Source organism: Phyllostomus discolor, chromosome 9 (assembly GCF_004126475.2).
Source record: "Phyllostomus discolor isolate MPI-MPIP mPhyDis1 chromosome 9, mPhyDis1.pri.v3, whole genome shotgun sequence".
NCBI classification, from domain to species: domain Eukaryota; kingdom Metazoa; phylum Chordata; class Mammalia; order Chiroptera; family Phyllostomidae; genus Phyllostomus; species Phyllostomus discolor.
Window position 1 is genome coordinate 102,318,771 of NC_040911.2, and position 10,776 is coordinate 102,329,546.

The window sequence follows — 10,776 nt, forward strand, 5'->3', positions numbered from 1 at the left end:
GGGTGGGCCGTGGTGGGATGGCAGGTGAAAGGGCACAGGGCCAGTCACCCCAGGGACGCTGAGCCGCTGCGCCTGGCCTGGCAGTGACCTCAGGCAGTGCTGAGTGAGGGATCCCTGTCCCGTCCCACGGTAACGACTCAGGCATGTCCCTTCCGCTCCAGGAGCCTCAGCTTCCTCGTCTGTAAAGTGGGGAGAAGATCCCCTCCCCTCGCAGGGACGCTGGGGAACCCGACGAGAGAGCAAGCGCGCAGTCCCTGGCAGAGCGCACGCTCCTGCTGCAGCAGAGCCCGGAGAACCCGGCCTCCCACCCCCGGCGGGATAAAGCCGAGCCCCTCCCCCGGGGACCCTTGAAGCTCCTGTGGTCTCAGACTGCAGTCTGCTTCCCTCTGGGCCCGGCTGAGCCCCAGCCACGTGGGACTGCGGCCTGGCCTAGATCCCACCAGGCCTTTCGCTGCCTCGGGGCCTTTGCACACGCCGCTTCCTCTGCCTGTGGCGCCACCTCCCTCTCTCCCTGGGCAGCCTCCCTCTCCTCCTCGGGCCTTAGTCCCAAAGTCTTCTGCGCAGAGCGGGCTTCCCTGTCTGCCGGACTGGGGGGGCATGTTTATGTCCTTGGGGCCGGGGCATTTCTTAGCTGCTTCCCTGTGGTTGCTCCACGGCCTGGAGGATGCCGGCCCGGAGCAGAGCTCAGGACCTGCTGGGCAGTGGGTGAGCGAAGGAACGTCGGCCTGTGGAGGCCCCCGTGGCAGGGGGGCCTCCTGGAGTCTTAAGGAGCCCGGAGTCTTAAATCCTTCCTCTCTCCCAGCCTCAGTCCCCGCACTCGTCAGCCAGGGAGAGAGCGCTGGCCTCCTCGGTGTCTCGAGGCTCAGGTGAGGGGACAGAGACGGACGGGTCCTTTCACCGAGACTGCGCAGAGCGGGGCGCAGGGGCTGGTGTCTCGGCCGACAGCGACCCCGCTGTACCCTCCATACCCGTCCCTCCGTGACCTCAGGACCCCCGTGTGCGGTGGGACAACTGTGCACCCTGCACTTGGACCGGGACACTGGGGCCCAGAAGGTGCCGTCCCGCCTGGTCACGCCAAGTGCGGCAGCTGTGGGCCTGCCGCCGCCTCCCGAGCGAGGCGGGGGGTCGGGGGGGGCGGCCGGGCTGCCTAAGCTCCCGCCGGCCGGCAGGCAGCTGACGGGTCACATGCCCGCAGCCCCCCGGGGTGGGCTCCCCGCCGCCTCCAGCACGCCGTCACGGCTGTCAAACAATTTCCCTGCCAGGGTTTTACGAGAATCCAAGAATCGCTGGTCGATGCCAAACAGCCTCTTAAAACAATACCTCGAGCCGGCGGAGCACCGCCGCCTCGCCTCCTCGGCCATGTATGGGCAAAAGCCGGGGAATCCCTGGCCCGTCCCCGGTCGGGCTCAAAGGGAGGCCGCGCAGCCTCAGCCTGACCCCAGGATCTCCCGCCTCCAAACCCGCCACCGTCCGGCCAAGGGACCGGCGAGGAGGCCAGGTGGGCGGGAGCGGGCTGCCGGGCCAGCGGGGGCTCGGCCTGTGTGTGCAGGGGGCCTCCCCGTGTCCCGTTGGCTCTCAGTGAGTGGCAGGGCCAGCTCGGGCTCTTACCAAATAAGGCCTGGGCAGCTGCGCCCGCACCCGGGCTGGCTGGGGCCCGCAGGTCGAGCCCCGACTCCTCCCGAGCCGCCCCCAAGCACCAGCCACGCGCCCTGCACGTGTGCCCCCTGGCCTCTGAGGACGGTCCACCCCAAGAAGCCTCAGTGGCCAGCTGAGCAGTCCCAGGGGAAGGGAGCCTCTGCTTAGAACCATTGGAAGGTTCCTTGCGGAACCCTCAGTGAGCTCCCGTTGGAACCTGACAGAAGGAAGGTGGGGAGGGGTTCCTGGACCTCCGGCCCCGGGGGTCCCCAACGAGGCCAAAGGCAGGAGCCACCCCTCCCTGCAGCACCCGCATCCACGCCTGCTCCCACACCCGCAGAGGGTCCCCCTGCTGGGCCTTGTCTGCGGGTCGCCAGCGGCACCGGTCCGCTCCTACCCGGGGCCTGGCCCGTGGGGTCCAAGGGGAGGCTGGCCGAGGGGCTTGGTCGGTGGCCAGGGGTTCTGGAGGAAACTGAGTCCCCCGGGCAGTGACCCGCCACCCGTGCCCTGCGCCTGCAGTGAGGAGGGGGTGTGAGTGCCGGCCAACGTGGGATCCCCCACCCCGAGAAGCAGCTGGAGCAGCCCCTGGGGGGAGGCCCAGAGGCTGGTTGGGTCTCAGGAGCCGCTATGGGGCGCGGGACTTCCATGGGGTCGGGTGGGTGGGCGGCTCTGCAGGGGGCTGTCTGAGGGTTGAGTGGGGTCTGGGCGGACAGACGCCACCTCCCCTGTCCTGGGGGACTGTGGGAGCCGGGGTGGGGGGAGGCAGGGCCCCAAATCCCCCCCCCCAGCTTTTCACTGCCCTCCCTGCTTCCTTGTCAGCGTACGGGTGCCGGGGTGGCATTTGCAGATGGCCCGAGCCACTCCTGGAGCGGGAAGCACGTGTCAGGGATGACGAGCTGTTGCACACGTGAACACATGTGAGTATGCTTGAATGTTTGAGTCCCCGTGAACACAGCCATGCACGTGTGAACATAGGTAGGACTGGGGGGCCTGGGCCCCCGGGTGTGGACCCGAGGCTGTGGGCGGGGGGATGTGTGGCTCCTGCTGTGGCCGGGCCCGGAGCCCTTTCACGCTCTGGGAAACTCAATGGGGACAGAGCCCCCCGGCTGGGCCCGGAGCCCCTCTCCCAGGATTCCAGCAGAATGAGGGGCCTGGGCGAAATGAAACAGGGTGCCCCTTGTTCAAAATGCATCAAGACTTCTAAGATGGCAAGTGCAGAGCACGCAAGTACACGTGGGGACCCATGGGCGTCAGAGCCTGCCTGAGCACCCAGGCCCTGTCCCTGCCCCCCCTGGCAGCCCGGGGGTGAGGCCTGGGCCAGGCCCGGCGGACAGACGCTCCAACCCAGCAGGGGTGGGCGGGTCAGCGGGGGGAGTCTGTACAGTCTGTGAGGCGACTGCCCCCAGAACCGGGAGCAGCCCAGAGCCCCCCGTCAGGATGCAGGCTTTACCAGCCGCTCTGTCTGAGCCCGGAGTGAGGTTTGTCCCCACGGACCACCCTGGGGTGAGGTTTGTTCCCACGGACCGCACAGGCCAGCGAGTCTGTGGAGCCCCTGTTTTCAGCCGTGGTGGCAGGACCCTGTGAGCGGGACCCCCGCTGGGTGGCCAGGATGGCTCTGCGGCCCAATGGGCGGCCAGGGCAGAGCCAGTGAGCTCTGGAGGGGCGGGGCAGGTGGGGCGGGACGTCCCAAGAGCCCCAGCGCCTCTGTGGGTGCATGAAAAGGGGGCCACCCCGAGGGGGTGTTCCTGCAACAGGCGTGGGGCTCCCCAGTGGCTGCCAACCTTGACACTGTCCTTAGGGGCACACTCTCCCTCCTCTCCGGAAAGCTGTCTGTGGTCTCCAGTCACACCCACTCAGGCCCTTGAGTGTCCCCGTTGGAATCTCGGGAACTCAGAAGTCCACGGAGCTCGGAGCTCCCTCAGGGTGGGTGGGGGCTGGGCTGGGCGTGTTCACGGGGTCTCCCAGAGCTGGGCACAGAGCTGGCACAGAGGGACAGAAGTCCAGCCTCCTGCGGAGGCAGGGAAAAGCCAGGAAGGTCCCAGCCGCCGGGGTCAGAACAGGGAGCTGAAGTCTGTCTCGGTCCTCGCTGAGGCCGGCTCACGGCCGGCGCCTTCCAGTCCCCGTAGGTTTCATTCGACGGGAAAGCCTGGTGCCTCCCATCCATTCGCCGCCTAGAACACGATGTGGGGGAAAGGTCTTTTCTCCAAGGGTCCGGAGGGGGCTCTGCTGACCGGGGCTCCCCCCGATCTTTCCTGCCTGAACTGCATGGCCTGTGCACTCTCTGCCCTTTGGGGTTCCTCCTTCTTTCAAGTGGAGAGAGAAGACACATATTCCCAGAGGCTTCTGGGTGGACTTCAGCGCTCTAAAGTAAACTTGTCCTTCCCACGAGTTAATCAGCCGAGAGGTCCTTGGCACGGGCTGCCTGCCGGAGCCCGCGGTGGAAGCTGAGAGGCTGGAGGAAAACAAGCCGAGGGAAGTTTGTTCGGCCTGCGGGCTGCTAGGTCCGTGCTGTGTTTTGCAGGTGCAGAACGTGAGGCTCAGAGAGGTCGTGGGAGGTACCTAAGGCCACACAGCACGTGTGTGACAGGCCGTGGCCTGCGAGGGTGCTGCCCTGGAGGCCCGTCGGAAGAGATGGGACAACGGGTAGCCTTGGGTGGTTAGGACTCAGGCTTTGGTGCCTGTGGAACTGGGTTCAAATCCCACTCCTGGGACCTTGGGAGGGACCTCCAGGGTTGTACGCTTCTACATGCCAGCCAGCATTCTGTGGCCCTTTTCTCGTCTGTGTGACTCGGCTAGGTGGAGCATCCTCCAGTAAATCGAAAGGTCGTGGGTTTGATCCCCAGTCAAGGCACACACTGAGGTTGTGGGTTCCCCGGTCTGGACGAGTACGGGAGGCAACCGGCCAATGCTTCTCTCTCACGCCGACATCTCTCTCTCTCTCCCTTCCTCTCCAAAAGCCATGGGAAAAATAATGTTTTCAGGTGAGGATAAAAAAAAAACGAGAACGGTGAGAGTGCTGCTCGTTCCTTCAGCCCCTCCACAGGCATTTACCGAGCGCCTGCTCTGTGTCCTGGGCCGTTGTGGGCGCCAGGACGCAGCTGTGAAACAGGCACCCACTGGGGGTCGTGGTTAGGGTTCACGAGGACAGGTGCCCGGCCCAGGCCTCCCACACGGGCCAGCTGTGGGGTGACCCAGGGCCACAGGGCTGCCCTGCAGGGCGGGGGGTGGGGATTCAGCCAAACAGGCCCAGCTCTGAGACCATCCCTTCTGTCCTCAGCCTGTGGGGGAGCCAGGCAGGGGCCTGAGGGGGTAGAGGGAGGATGGGGGGCCAGAGGAGGGAGAACAACCAGGAAGAGGAAGGAAGGAGGGGCTGCCGCCATTGTCACCCTTCTCGGAAGAAGTGACGGTCGTCAGGCACGTGCTGGTTGGCTGGGCACTCTGCCTAGCTTTCATGTGTGCTGCGTTGTGGACACTGAAGACCACCCTGCAAGGCAGGGGGCCCATTTGACAGATGGGGAAACTGAGGCTCACAGGGAAAAGCCACTTGCTTAAGACCTCACCCAGCCCCTGAGGGCGGAACCCGGGTAGATCCTTCCACAACCCAGTCTTCTCATTACAGCTCGGACCAGAGAGGAGACAGTCGGGGAGAGGGGAGGGAGACGGGCCAGGGGAGGAGAAAAGCCCCCTCTGGAGGGCTCTCGGGACGCTGCCTCGGTGCCCTCTCCATCCGTGCCTCTCTGGGGCTCCTGCTCCCAGCACCCGGGCCCGGCCCGGCTCTCACACACGCCCTTGGGCCTGACCCAGGAGCCTCCTGAGCATGTGGCCGCTGCTCTTCTTCCCCGGAGATGGGGCCCTCTCCTTGGGGCTGGATTCCTTCCCCAGCCAGGGGCCTGGCACCTCTGGCAGCCCGGGAAGGCTATTTTTAAACCTTGCAGCTGGTTTTGATCGTGGCCGCTGCCATGTGCGTGTGGGAACCGCGGGTTCGCTCTGCCAACACTCACAAGGAACGCTGCAGATGAGCAGGGAGGGCGCTGGTCCAAGCGGAGGCTCGGGGGAAGGTCAGGCTGCGGCCAGGGCTCTGTCTCCACCTGGGCCCTGGGAAGAGAAGGGGTGCAACAGAGCCAAGTGGGAGCTCCCAGATCAGGAGACAACAGGGTTTAGGCTTGTCCCCAGGAGCTGGAGGATGAGGCTTGGGTGAGAGGAACAGGAAACTTAGCCACCCTGGGCTCTATCGTACTTGTTTTTCTTCCGGGAGGCGGCAGCGTGTACAGGGGTTGCGAACATGGATTGTGTGGCCGAGCAAACCTGCTTTTCAGTCCTGACTCTGCCTTTAACAGTTGCGTGAGTGCAGGTGTATCAGTTAGCTACTGCTGTGTAACAATTCACCCCCACCCCACACACACATTTAGTTGCTTAAAACAACATGATTCAGCGAGTCAACGATTTAGCCTGAACCCTCAGCGGGATGTTTTTCGGTTCTGCGCTGGGGTCCCCCATGCATTTGGGGTGGTCTGCTGGGTCAGACAGAGGCTCTGTTTTGGGGGAGTGACTATCATCTATGGTGATGGGGACAACGGGGTCACATGTCCCTCATTCTCCAGCAGGCTCGACCTGGCTCAGGCATAGCTTAGCCATCTGTTGTCGTGGCCACTGGCCAGTAGTGACCGCGGAATGCTGTGGATGGCTCGTTGAAACACGAGAAAAACATACACAGAGACAACTGAGTCCTGTGGGGGAATAGGGACGGAATGGCCACTCTCTAGTGGGGAGCGCCATGGCCACCCTCCTTAGGGGAGAGCGCCCCATTCTCCCAACTGAGCAGGCTTTTTACTGGGTTCATTTGCATAAGAATTCAGGTAAAGCTCATTACTCATTGCCAGGAAGTAAGGATCAAACAATAGGTAACAAGGAACTCTGAGGGCCTATTCTGAGTCAGGGTCAAAGAGCTGTAAAACTTTGAGGAACAAACTTACTTCTTCCCTGGACTCTTATCATTCAACTGAGAGCATTCTAAACAAAGCAGGTTTCACAGGATTTTACATGTTCTTTCTTAAGCCTGATTGCCCAGGGAAACCCTCCCTTTCCAGCACAGGGCGGCACCACCCTGTCATTGTTTCAGGCTTAGGTGGAACAAGGGAACTAAGGAAGCCAAGAAATAAGGAGATTTTCTCCCAGACAATGAGGACTCAGGTTATGTCAAAGCTGAGGGGCGGGGATCCATCACCCCCTTTTGCTGTAGCCCCCAAAGTCCTTCCTTGGGGGCCTCCATGTGATCGTGCCTGTCTTCTCGGTTGTTCCCCCCTTGGGGAATCTTACCCGTCATTGGCTAACCAACCAAGCACTGGGGGCCAGTTATAGATGAAGTAAAAGGAGCAGAAGTGGCGCTCCTGCCAGGGAGATAAGCCTTTGTCTCCTTGCTGGCTTACGGTCTAAGGTTGCTCCCTCAGCCTTAGCTTTGGTGGGGGTTACAGCTTCTGATAGCGGGCAGGGCGGTTCCCAACAATCTGTCTCCGCTGTTTGCATAAATAAGTCCGGAGACGTTGCTTACAGCAGGGTGACTGGAGTTAATGGTACTGTGTCACACATCTGAGAAGTGCTGGGGGATTAGGTCTTAAAGTTCCCACCACAAGACAAACAAAACAAAACAAAACAAAACCAACAAACAAACCCAGAAAAAAAAGAAAATAACTTCTGTGCTGGCTGGGTGGCTCAGTTAATGCCACCAAACCAGCAGCAGGGTTTGGTGTTTGGGGAACATCACCCCAAACACCAAAAACGGTTGCAGGCTTGATTCCCCAGTCAGGGCGCATACCTAGGTTGGGGGTTTGATCCCCAGTTGGGACGCATAGAAGAGGCAACCGATGGATGTTTCTCTCTCCCTTCCTCTCTCTCAGAAGTCCACACACATGGCCTCAGGAGAGGATTTAAAAACATAAACAAGTAAACCTCGGAAACGACCCACAGTGATGGGCGCCTGGTGGACTTCATGCCCTGACTATTTCCAAATGCTCGTGCACACCAAATCATTACGTGGTGCGCCCGAAACCGATGTAATGGTGTATGTCAATTATGGCCTCCATAATTTAATAAATTTAAATTTATTAAAAAATAAATTTAAGCCCCTGGCTGGTGTAACTTAGTGGATTGAGTGCAGGCTGCGAACCAAAGTATCGCAGGTTCGACTCCCAATCAGGGCACATGCCTGGGTTGCAGGCCATGGCCCCCAGCAACCGTACATTGATGTTTCTTTCTCTTTCTCTCTCCCTTCCCTCTCTAAAGATAAATAAATAAAATCTTTAAAAAATAAAAATAAAAATAAGTAAAACATTAAAAAATAAATTTAAAAACAAGGATTTTCTCAATGGAGACTGAAATGCAAAATAAAATGAGGACTAGGAATTTAAAATAAAAAAAATCTTTAACTTGTTCCCTTCCACGTGAGTCATTCCAATTTGTCTAGATGGTTTTTTTTTTTAAGATTTTATTTATTTATTTTTAGAGAGGGAAGGGAGGGAGAAAGAGAGAGAGAGAGAGACATTAAATGTGTGGTTGCTGGGGTCATGGCCTGCAACCCAGGCATGTGCCCTGACTGGGAATCGAACCTGCGATACTTTGGTTCACAGCCTGTGCTCAATCCACTGAGCTACGCCAGCCAGGGCCTGCCTAGATGTTTTTACCCACTTTGTGTTTCCTGCATGACTCTACCGCTTTATGACCTTGCAACCCACGCCTAGGAGATTATCACATATACCAGCTGTATCTCATGTCTAGATTAAGAAAAGACATACATGCATGTATATTTTTAATAGCTATTTATTAAACCTTAAATCCCCCTGCCACAGAACTGAATGTATTCTTGGGTTCTGAGGATGTTTCCCATCAAACGCTCTCAGCAAACTGGCCATTACACGTTCATTTGTGAGATTCTTTGTTTTCTGTCCGTTTCCCTCCCAACCCCATCAGCTCCACACCTGGGGGTTGGAGGGACTGAGTATAAATCCCTGAACAAACAGCAGGAGCAGGATTTGAACCTGCACCTCTGAACCATTATTGATCAACAAAGGTGGATAGGACACTCCTCGGGCCCCTGTCCCTGCTGGGGCTGCCGGGCCCAGCTGTGGAGGGCACACCTGCAGGGCCCCACCACAGCGCAGGCTCGGGGACCCCTGTGGTGGGCGGGTCCAGCCTTCGGGCCCACGGGCCGTGGCTTTGCTGCCTGCAGCCTGCGTTGTCAACCTTCACTGAACCTGGAGTCATCCAAAGGACCGTTTAACCTCCTCAGAGTCCCTGGAGTGGGCCCGGACATCTGCACTTTCAGGCTCCCTGCACTGACTCCAAGGTCGGGCTAGGGTGCAAGCCTCCCTCCGGCAGGCAGGGTCTCAGAGAGGGTTACGTAACCCGGGGGAGGGAGCCCACTGGGCTGCTAACTCCTCGTAACTCAGGTCCCACAGCCACCGGTGACCGTGGGCTGGCTTCCCCGACAGGCCTCATCTCTTCACGCCGCGCTGCCCCCCGGCTCTCAGGTTTCCTGCGGTCCGAACACCGCCCGTGTCGGGCAGCTGCCCCCGTGGCCGCAGGGCTGATTTATGACCAGCCAGCATCTGGCTGCTGGTGGACGTGAGCTGCCCTTGTCCCTTCAGCCCTGCCCCACTGAGGGTGGCAGCTGTCTGTCCTGGTGGCCCACTGGCTGCAGAGAGAGGCAGGGGGGGCTGGGGCGGGGGAGGGGGCAGGGGGAGAGGCGGTTCCCAGGAGGAGCGTGTCCCCGTGTCTCTGGCTCGGGATCTGCTTGAGGGTGGCCAGACCCTAAGCTGCACTTGGCTGCGGTCAGTTTGCTGGCACCTGACTCGGGCATTTTTCCCTCCGCTGAGGGCGTTGAGTGCAGCTCCCGAGCCCTGGGCGGCTCACGATCGGGGGCAGGTGATGAAACGCTGGGTGCCGGGCCTGGCAGCTGGGGCGAGAGAGGCCACGTGGGCCGTCTGGGGCAACGCGCTGGCGACACCCCTTCCAGGACACTTCCCCTCTGTGCTTTGGGGCCTAGTTCCCTCGAGGGAGGAGGGGAGGGGGAGGGGAGGCAGGAGGGGAGGGGGAGGGGAGGGAGGAGGGCAGAGGGGGCACGGAGGGGCCAGGGGGTGGAGGCCCTCGAGGGACGGCGGCTGGTGAATTTCACCATTTGTGGAAATGCTCATGGCCCCTCTCTCTGTCCTTCTGTGAGGTCGTGGCCCCTTGGCCATGCCTCACCCCTGGATGCGGTGGCCCTGCTGGGACACGTGCCCAGAGATGGGCCTGGCAAGTGGCTGGGTTTCTCCAAGGTCAGCCCCTCCCCTCCTGGCACTAACCTCTTGGCCTTCCCCAAAGGGTGTGCATCCCCACCGCTTGGCTGGGCCCCGCCGGGGGACTCAATTCCTTTCTGTTTCCTCCTCTGTAGAGCAGGCAGTGGGGGTGGGGAGACTCAGGGTCTGCTCAGGGCAGGAAAGTGGGGACCCCGGCTCCTCCCAGGCAACCCCGAGGAAGATGAAGCATCAACCTGGCAAACCAGCTCCCTGGACAGCTAGCCCCTGGGCCCGAGTCCTGTGACGCCATCAGGGGAACGGTCTGCCCCACCCCCTGACCAGGCTTGGCCACGCCCCACCGCTGGCACGGAGGGGCTGATGGAAGACCCCGCTCTCTGTGATAATCGCAGCGAATGCTTGCTGAGCTCTGGCTGGGACCCTTCTCAGCCTACACACGTGTGAATTCCTTTAATCCCCAGCTGTGGGGCCCCGGTCAGCTCCCGCCGGACCCATTTTGTAGATGAGAAGACCAAGGCGGGGAGAGGTCAGTTAACGAGCCCAGGGCAGCCTGGCCTGTGGGGGCGGCGCCGGCGTGGGGACTCGGGCCTGAACTCTTGCGCGGCTGTGCGGGAGGCCTGCCGAGCCCTCTGGGCAGGCGCCGTGAGAGGGGAGGTCGCGGGCCGGCCACAGAGGTCATGGGAGTGTTTTGGCTGCTCACGAGGAACCGGAACCCTGCAAACCACACTCTTATCTGCTCCCCACAAGAGCTGCAGCGAGGCAGCGCCCCTGAGCCGCTGCACTGGGGTGGCTCTGTGCCACGGGCTGGCTCATTCACTCTCACATTCATCTGTTCAGCCCGTGCCGTCGGGGC

At 61.0% G+C, this 10,776-nt stretch overlaps 1 long non-coding RNA gene across 1 annotated transcript; it reads right to left on the minus strand.

Annotated features, from left to right (window-relative positions):
• Positions 1 to 1,489: 1,489 nt before the first annotated feature.
• Positions 1,490 to 10,147, minus strand: LOC118496919. Its single transcript, XR_004899475.1, has 3 exons — positions 10,137 to 10,147; positions 9,227 to 9,236; positions 1,490 to 1,513 (listed from the first exon to the last, which is right to left on the minus strand). It is a non-coding gene; the product is annotated as an uncharacterized LOC118496919 (long non-coding RNA).
• Between the last annotated feature and the right edge of the window lie 629 nt (positions 10,148 to 10,776).